Source organism: Sesamum indicum, unplaced genomic scaffold, assembly GCF_000512975.1.
Source record: "Sesamum indicum cultivar Zhongzhi No. 13 unplaced genomic scaffold, S_indicum_v1.0 scaffold00119, whole genome shotgun sequence".
In the NCBI taxonomy this organism is placed as follows: Eukaryota; Viridiplantae; Streptophyta; class Magnoliopsida; order Lamiales; family Pedaliaceae; genus Sesamum; species Sesamum indicum.
The window spans coordinates 137,817-148,094 of NW_011628048.1; the positions used below are offsets into that span (position 1 = coordinate 137,817).

The 10,278-nt window shown below is 34.3% G+C and overlaps 1 long non-coding RNA gene across 1 annotated transcript; it reads left to right on the forward strand.

Annotated features, from left to right (window-relative positions):
• The first annotated feature begins 571 nt into the window (after window positions 1-571).
• On the forward strand, window positions 572-7,609 carry LOC110013308. The gene is made up of 5 exons (XR_002288483.1): window positions 572-703; window positions 6,378-6,582; window positions 6,652-7,125; window positions 7,202-7,306; window positions 7,386-7,609. It is a non-coding gene; the product is annotated as an uncharacterized LOC110013308 (long non-coding RNA).
• The last annotated feature ends 2,669 nt before the right edge of the window (window positions 7,610-10,278 follow it).

Here is a 10,278-nt window from a genome sequence, read left to right on the forward strand (position 1 = left end):
GCCAAATTGTCGATTAGATCATATCCGACAGTCTTATTAAAATTTTAACGATCTGATTAGACGATACAGTATAACAGTATAAGATGCTACTTACATCTATGTAAGTCTAACAATCTAGATATACAACTGCACTTGATATTCCAACATATATCAATTTAATGAAAAAAGTTATATATTCCCAATTGTCTTAATTAATTTATGGTCTATTTTTCTTTGATCATTAACACTTTCGGAACGATTTAATCCTCATTTTTTATTTTTTTAGTTAAAAGGAAAAAAAAATTGGCACCATATTTGGCACGGACGTTTTAAAAATAGCAACGGTCATCTAAATACCCTCTTAATATGACGTCGTTTTATGAATGACATCGTTTTTTGTGTTTTGCAAAAAATATAGGAACACTTTGTCCCACCGTGCCTAAATGAATGAAGATTATGACCAATCCACATCAAATGAAATGAAGCATTTACTTACTTAGGAATGGTCTCTGAAATGATTTTTTAAAAATTTGTCTATTCCAAAATTTTAAAATATAAGTGTCACTTGGTAGATTTTTCTTTCCCTTTCCTCCTCCTCCTCCTCCTCTCTCTCTCTCTCTCTATATATATATATATATATTTCTGCCTCTGGCCGTGATTGTTCGCCTTACTGCCGCCGTACGCCGCCCAACCATGCCCCCATCCACTGTCAGACTTCGGGGAGGTGAGTTTTCTCTTTTCATTTATTTTTTCTTTCCCCAGTTTGTGTTTAAAACTTTTCAGAAAATATTTTCAGAAAGGTTTATGAAAAGAGGTTTGAAAATAGAAAAATATTTTCACAATTTTTCAGAAATATTTATGAATTTCTGAAAATACTTTTAGAAACCTTAACTGAAAATATTTTCAGAAAATACTCGAGAAAATATTTCTAAAATTTTTTTCAGATAAGGTTTCTAAAAATATTTTCAGAAATATAACTTAGAATATTTCTAGAAATTTTAGGTAATTTTAAAAAAAATTCATATTTTTTGTAAATTTCGAACTTTTTTATTTTCTGAAACATTAATACATTTCTGTAACTTCAAAAAAAACAATTTTTTTGGAAATTTTAAAATTTTTCTTAATTTTCTGACATTCATAAAATTTCCCCAAGATTTTTAAAAAAAATCTGTAATTTTTTTAAATTTTTAATAAATTTGTGAAATTTGAAAAAAAAAATCATAATTTTTTTATTTTTAATAATTTTCTGTGATTTTTGAAAATTGTAATAATTTTCTTGTAACTTTAAAAATATTTTAATATTTTAAAAAAATTAATCATTTTCTGTAATTTTTTTATTTTTTCACAATTTTCTATTTTTTAAAAAATTTTCTGTAAATTTTTGGTGATTTTTAAAAAGTTTCTTTAAGAAAAACTTATTTTATGTATTTTCTACAATTATAAATATATTTCAGGCTAAAATTAAAAATATTTTTCAAAAATTAAAATATATTTATGAAATTATAATATTTTTGTAATTTGTGTAATTTTTGGAAATTTATTGTATAGTTGTGTAATTTATGCAATTATTGTGTAATTTATTGTATAGTGTAATTATTTGTGCAATTTATTGTGTAGTTATGTAATTTATGCAATTCTTGTGTATTGTATCTGAATGATCAAGTGGATTTATCTAGGAACGCGTGAGCGAAAGCGGTAACTTAAAAAATATATAATAATAAAAATTAAAGCATAAAACAACGAGTCCAAGGGGTGTACCCTTAGAGTTCCCGAACATTCAATGTAGAATAAACACGAAATAATTACGTAAAAGGGGCTGAGGTAACAATATAAAAAAACCAAAAAAAAAAAAAGGAACCAAGGGATGAAATTTTACCTTTGTCAGAATCGGCTACTTTAAATGTTCACGTAAGGCTCCAATGCAGGAACTGTCTAATTCGTCCACACCACACCGGTACTAGAATTTCAATGCTATCTTGCTAGAAGAAAATAAGAGAAAAGCACTCAAAGAATTGGAGAGAGAAAAGCGGCCGAGAGAGAGAGAGACTAGGGAAGGAAAATGTTGTGTTATAGTGTAATAATACTATTTCCAATAATATTACAAACAATAATATATATGCCTTGTATAGATGTGCATAAATGAATCTAGGTACATTTATCCATCTACAAGGTAAGTTAATTCCAAATCAAGAAGATGACTAAATTGCACTTTCTAAAATTGCAATTTACTAGCCAATAATTTCGTTCCATAGATTTTTCATTATGCTCAATTAGGGGTGTGTTGGTTGATTTTTATGACTAAAAATACAAGGCCCAATGAATTTTCATTTAAATCCAATTTCAATAAAAATACACCCAATTGAGCCCAATATGTATTTCATTTAATTAAATACATAAGCCCACATTGTCTTCATTAATTAATAAGGTCCAAGTTATTAGATAATAAGGACAAGCTAAACATAAATTAATCACATTAATTTATCCTTGGGTCTTCCATCCAATCGATCTCTCATTTGCAAGTAATCCAATTACTTGCGGAATTAATTTCAAATTAATTCCTTGTCCTTTCCTGGTGATTTGTGTGTGACTCTTTAGGTTTACCTTTCAGCTAGACTTGGGCTAGTACCTAACACTATTATTAATTAAGTTTACTTTGATTAATAATTCTTGATTAACCCTTAATCAAGTAAGTCTGTCACCATGGGTGGCTATCTAGCAACGGTCTATGGCACTAGAGGCTAGGTGAATATCTGTGTGAACATTTAGGCTCTAAGTCTATACGGGTACAATCCTTCTGTCTACCATCTCCCGGCCTTAGTCTAGGGCATGAAATTTTGTGTTGATTCCCATATTGGACTAGGCATCTATACTTTAATACTTGAGACCACGCTACGGTTAATTAGTCGACATAGGAACCTTTTTTACTACTTGATCAAACCACTGTGGCACGGGTTCGTAGGGCGTGAGCGCGTCTCCAAGTGCATAGGAGATACCTCTATCAAATACTAATAGGGACGGATTCTCTTCTTGGAATTCACCATTCTTTCTACATACTTCGACTGTAGTAGACGAGGCTTATGATGATCATCTCTGCGACACAATTACCTCTCGCACACATCTAATATACAGTCATCGTGTGCACGTGACTGTTGTGATTTCTCATGTTTGAGGACTACTCCCATACTATCGGAGCTGGGGATTCAAGTCATACTGACCAAGCGTCCAAGGCTTCCATTTGATGATCCCCGCAAGCCAATTCAATTGATTCAACACCTATTCAATCAACCCACTAAGATCGCATAGACGTTCCACGTCTATCACTGATGAAACATGGTACACATCAATTAAATGCGACTCCTAGTGCAAGTCTCCATAGACCTCTAAATACCAAATCTCGAGTCCTCGACTTGGAACGTTTCAGATCCGGCCTCTTGGCATTGATTTCATGACCGCCACCCATGCGCGGCCCAACTGCATGGTTGCCAATTACTATGTGGGCTTTTGTTGTAATGTTCAAGCAGATGCAAACATACAGAACAAGTACAACAAAGTAAATGCCAAATAAGTGAACACTCATTTTATTCACTTAAAATAATATTACATAATATCGAGTATTTGTCAGATCAGAATACGTCCAGGCTAATCTAATTTGCTTTTTGATCATCTATCCTAATAGTATCATATTGCTAAAATTTTGTGAAATTTATTGTATTAGATGTGCAATTGATTGTATAATTAGGTTAATTCATGTATATCATTATTTACACAATATTAAGCCAATATTTTCAATAATAATATTATTTACATAATAATGTCAATAATCATAAAATTAGACCAATATTCCCATTAAGAATATTTTTACATAATAATATCAATAATCACAAAATTAGACCAATAATCCCAATAATAACACTGTTTACATAATAATGTCAATAATCATAAAATTAGACCAATAATCCTAATAATAATATTATTTACATAATAATGTCAATAATCACAAAATTTAGGCTAATATTGCCAATTATAACATTATTTACATAACAATATCAATAATCACAAATTTAGGCTAATATTATCAATAACAATATTATTTACATAACAATATCAATAATCACAAAATTTAGGCTAATATTCCCAATAATAATATTATTCACATAATAATATCAATAATAATAAAATTAATCTAATATTTCCAATAATAATATTATTTACATAATAATAACAATAATCACAAAATTTAGACTAAGACTTCTTAATTATTTGTATAGATCATATCTAGTGGTATGCCTCCTGTACCACGTGGTCGCGGATGTAGGCGGGGTCGTAGCCCGCACTTCCAACAGCGCTGTCTGATGCTTCCTAGGTTGAGGAAGCAGTCGTTCATGAAGGGCACCTCGAGGTCCTAGTGGATCTGTTCGGGAACGCACAAGCGGAAGCGGTTAAAATAAATTGCATAAAATAAAATGAAATAGCAATGAAACCATGATTCTAAGGAGTGCACCCCTGAAGTTTCTAAGCATTCGATGTAGTCGATAAAATTAAATGATAATAAAGTTAGCAGGGCTATTGGTATAATGGAAAAAGAAGAGGAACAAAAACGTAAATAAAGAATTACCTTTTTTTGATTTATTTCTAACCTCCTTCGTTGAATCGTTCACCAAGGCCTCAATATAGAGACCCTCTAAAGTCGCGTCCACACCACACTAGAACTTGAAATTTCTCAATTCAATTTGCTAGAAAAAAATTAAGGACAAGAACACACTAAGGTGCACAAGAGGTGGGTTCGGTCGAGCGAAAAATTTGGGAGGAGAGGAAAATATTTTTTTTGTGTATTTATTCATTAGTTATTTCAAACAACTAATACACATATATATACCTTGAATGGATGCATTAAAACAGGTCTAGGTTCATTTAACCATCCATAAGGTAATAATCCATTATTCCAAATAAAGGATAACTAACATGGCATTTTTCAAAAAATTAATTTTGTTAGTCAATAATTTTTTTTTCCAATTATTTCCACCAACTTAATTAATGGGCTTAGGCCAATTTTAATTAATTAAAATATCTGGCCCAATTAGTTAAAGCCCGCTTAATTAAGTCCATCGTATATTTAATCTAATTAAATATATGAACCCAATAAGCGTTTGTTATATAATAAGTCCAACTTATTAAATAATAAGGACAAGCCCAATATAAATTAAATTCAATCAATTTATCATTGGGCTTATCCATCGAATGGATCCCTCTCATATATAAGTAATTCAATTACCTACGGAATTAATTCTCAATGAATTCCTCGTCCCTTCTTGGTGATTTGTGATGACTCTTTAGGTTTACCTTTCAGTTAGACTTGGGCTAGTGTCCAACACTATTATTAATTAAAACCAGTTTACTTAATAATTTTTTATCAACCCTTGATCAAGAAAGTCCGTCACCATGGGTAGCCATCTAGCAACAGTCCATGGCACTAATTTCCATGTGAACTTTTAAGCTCCCCAGTCCATACGGGTACGGTCCTTCCATCTACCGTCTCCCAATTTTAGTCTAGGGCATGGAATTGGACGTAGGTTCCCATCCTGGACTAGGCGTCTATGCTTAATACTTGAGAACGCGTTATGCCAACATCGAAACCTTCTCTTCCTATTCGACCAATGACTGTGGCCACAACTTTATAGAGTGTAGACGCATCTCCAATTACATAGGAGATACCTCTATCACGTTTTGACAAGGGATGGATCCTCTTTTTGGAACTCACCATGTGATGATCATGTATGAGACATGTATGAGACACTAAGCAAGGCTTTTGTGATGATCATGTATGAGACACGATCACCTCTTGCACAAATCTAAAATACAGTCATCACATGCACGTGACTGCCGTGATTTCTCAAGTTTGAGGACTACTCCCATACTATTGGAGTTGGGGACTCAAATCATACCAACCAAGCCTCCAAGGCTTCCATATGACGATCCCCGCGAGTCAGATCAGTCGATTCAACACCTAGTCAATTGACCCATTAAGATTGCATAGACGTCCCACGTCTGTCGTCGATGAAACGCGACACTCGTCAAATGAATGCGACTCTTAATGCAAATCTCCATAGGACACTACGATACCCATTCTCATGGTCCTCGACTTGGAACATTTCAAAAGTAACCCTAAACAGTTGGTTTCATGACTGCCTTCCAATGCGCAATGCAACTGTTGCACGGTTGTTCAAGGTGGTCTTTAGGCTTTGTTGTGATGTTTGCCAGAAAAGCAAACATAAATGTCATGACCACAAAAAATGAAATTCTAATAGCGCATACTCATTTTATTCACTGAATAATAATACATAAAAAATTAAATTATTGTCAGAATAGATTATAAGCATGTCAATTCAATTGGCTTTCAGGTTACCTATTCTAACACTTTAACCACCCCCACTACCTAACACGGCCAGACTGTCTGCCCCGCAAACTCCAAATGATGCAGGACCATCTAAAGCTGCACCAGCAGCTAAGGAGGTCATGTAGCAGGCTGCCACACCAACGGAGACTCCACCACCACCAATAGTGCCCCCATCATCAGCACCAGTACATCAGCATCAACGACATAAGGTAAATTAATTTATGAAATTTTTCAGTATTATTTTATCTTGAAAATGTCTAATTAACATGTCCTTTAAGGTCTGATCATCGCTTCCACGAGGTTATCAATGCGGTTGTGCGGGAGACTTTCCCCACCAGTGGCAATGTCTAAGGCAAGTGACGCCAGAGCACCAATATATCTGGTTCGAGAGCATGAAGGTAACGTACAGTATCATAATTTGGTAATATCCAATAATCTAAATTGTTTAATTAATTTTACTAATTTTTTGTTTAATTTTTATCATTGTAAATAACCTATTGTTGGGACTGTGACGATGAGTCCATGTTCTTCGTCTTCCACATTTGGGCCTAAAAGTACATCTAGAAGATGGTCGTGCCTGGTCAAGCCACTTAGCTGGCCAATGAGGTTTGGCGCCAAGTCCAGGCATACTAGGCCAACAAGGACTTCCATCATGATTCCTCGAAGAATAAAGCGAACCGGACAGTGAACCCCACAGCATCCTCGACTGTGTATCGCAGGGGATCTTTCTCTATTGGCCAGCACAAGAGGAAGTTTAGTAAATTACATTATTTTTTAAGGTTTATCATATTTTATAAATAAGATGCTAATTGTTTTATTTTTCTACAGGAGGCAAAATTCGGTCAGCAGCCTAAGCAAATGGAGTTATTTGAAATATACTACAAGAAAAAGGAGGACGATGGCTGGAATGGGTTGAGAGTGGTTGAGGTGGCGGTAAGTACCTTATTAATAATATTTTTTTAAGAAACTAATTCTTGGTTAAAAATACTAATAATTTTGTTTGTTTTGCAAGAGACGTTCCAAAAGCTGATGGATGATCGTCAACATAAGCCCACGATAGAGGACCACTATGCCCCAACCGAATCGAAGGTTTCCATATCGATGATGGAGTAGTGGATATGGCTGGCTACAGTCGTGGGCAAGAACAAAGGCCAAGTGTTCAGCCTTGATTCTAAGGCCCACGTTTCCAATCAGACCTTTACATCATAATTGCCACCCCCCCCGACACCGCCACCACCACAACCAAACCTGGCCGTGGAGGACCGCATCGGCCGCCTCGAGACGATGATGGCCATGATGAGGGAGATGTGGACCAACTCAGGACCGTCACAGCCGACCGCCTCCACTAGCGCCCCAGCATTGCTTCCGAGAGACCGCCTGATCCTGAACGAGGACAATATGAACATGACCGACAAGGACAATTTAGATTAGGTTTTCAATTTTATAATCGGATATTATTTTATATTAATATAATATTCTTTTTCTTAATTATTTATGCTTCATAATGTTTATTACATTCCATTATTTCAAATTTATTCAATTAATTAAATTTATACATATAATTAATTAAAAATTTATTAAAATAATTTAATGATGTATTAAATTTTATTAAAATTTATAAATTAATACTTATTAGAATTTATTAAATATATAAATAAAATTATTTATTTTAATTCATTACATTAATTATATTATTTTTTATAACTTATTTTATATTAAATAATTTATACAAATTTTATTATAATATCAAAAATTACTAACGATTTTAGTAATTGTAAAGAAAATATTACAAATACTTAGAAAAACTTTAGAGGAAGGAGAACAAAATACTTACAAGGCTCTCTGATGGAAATAACTGTGATACTTCGAGAAAAAGGAAAGAAGAAGAAATAACGGGGCAGTTACCTGTTTTAACACGTAGGAGGGAAGTTATAGGCACGCTCCAGTAACCGCCAGTGAGGGGGCGGGCGACGATCAAGAAGGCTTGGCCTAGGCCTAGCCATCATTTCTTGGCAGGGACAAAGACGCGTTGCTCAAAATACGGATAGATGAAAGGATTCGTATAGGCCGAAAAGCTCAAACGAGCAAGGACCCCTTCCCCAACTGACAGAAGGGTTCCTCCTAGATCGAAAGGAGCAAGAACTCCTACTCTAAAAGGAGTTGAAGGCATCCCTCCTCCTTAAAGTGGGGGGGACTGAAAGATGGGTAATGGCCTAACATAATCCGGCCTAAAAACAAGGTGAGAAGCCCCAGACACCCCACCTACGTATGCCCATGACGAGTAAAGACACCCAGAGAACACGGCCCAACTTGCCTAGCCCGAAACTCCTACAACCGGCCCAATCCTCATACACACGCCAGCCCTTGAAGCATACGTGGCACACACATGGGCCCTCCACGTATGCCCTTAGACCCCCCTCCCCATGGCTGTCAAAGAGTACGCGTGGCGAAAGGCTTCCCCGTAAAACCTAGACTCTAGCGCCCGACTGACTGCAAGAGGGCTGGGAGTGCTCCTCCATCTTGGACTCTCTCCCTCACTTAAATAACTGTTCCTCATGGCATAATCTCTAAGAAAGAGGATTCAATGATGCTTTGCCTCAACTAACTCTACTCGTTTTCCTCAGGAACAGGAAGCAGCATCACTCCCATGGCAAGGAGGACTCTCCGCTATAAATAGGAGGTCCATATCCCAATAGAGGGATGCCTTCACGCTGTAGAAATTCAACTATTGTTTTGCTGATCTATTGTGACCCTCATATACTCAATCCACTTTTATTTCTTCAACATTATATCTTATTCTTTTAATACTCCTCGCTATTTGAATCATTATTCTTTTTAGTCGAATACTAACTCAAGCATCGTAATGCTAATATTTTGTTTTGCAGGTTCTCTCTCTCAAAAGCTTTCATTAGATTGGTCCAAAAATCCACTTCCAAGATCCAAGATCTTGGCTTGTGCTAGAATCACACGCATCAAATACAAAGACACAATAAATCAACTGAGAGTAAAAAGAAATTTAAGAAATATCTTCAAAATGGATATGATTTTTGAAAGCAAATCTATGCCACAGGACCACATATGGAATTACTTTTGCTCAAAAAAATTGTCCAGAAATTACTAAGGGACAGTTAGGTGCATAAAATTTTTAAATAATAAAAATATTAGCAAAATACTAACTTTGTAAAGCCAATCAAATTAATATTTAAACATGATTTTCATGTTAATCACTAAAATGAAAAGTGATAAACCATTCAAAATTCAATAAATAAGAATTGCTAAATGTCTTTTGGAAAATTAGTTTAATTAGACAATAATTTCATGTGTTGAGCATATGTTGGCAATTATACTTCTAATTTTTCAATCCGAAGTACGCAATAGTCATGGTTAATTATTAATTTATCATATGTAAAACAAACAATAGTAAATAATTGAACATTATCTTAACTATAAGTCCGAATATAGGGTAGCAAAATTATGGTTCGAATCTCAATTATAGTTAAAAACAACTGAAAAATCTTCTAGAAAATTTAAAAATTCATAATCATGATTAAAAGGAACTTAAAAATTATCAATAAAGTCTTAGCCTAATGGTTAGGCACTACTAGAAAAAATCCTAATAACAACGCGTATTCCTTGCAATAGTGAAATTCGTTGCTAATTTACATTAGCAACAAATTTAGTAAGAAAAATATATACTTGTTAATTAGTTCGATGCCGACTCCAGCACAAAATATTTTTGTTACTAATCTTGCTACAAAATTTACAAAGGAGCTATTGCTATTTTTCTAAGTGTCTGCTAAAGGACCATCAGGACCCAAGTCTTTTTATACCTTTTGAGCAATAATGATATTCATGTGAGTCTTTAGATACATATCAAAACTGGGTTGCAATGTTAGGCGCACGAC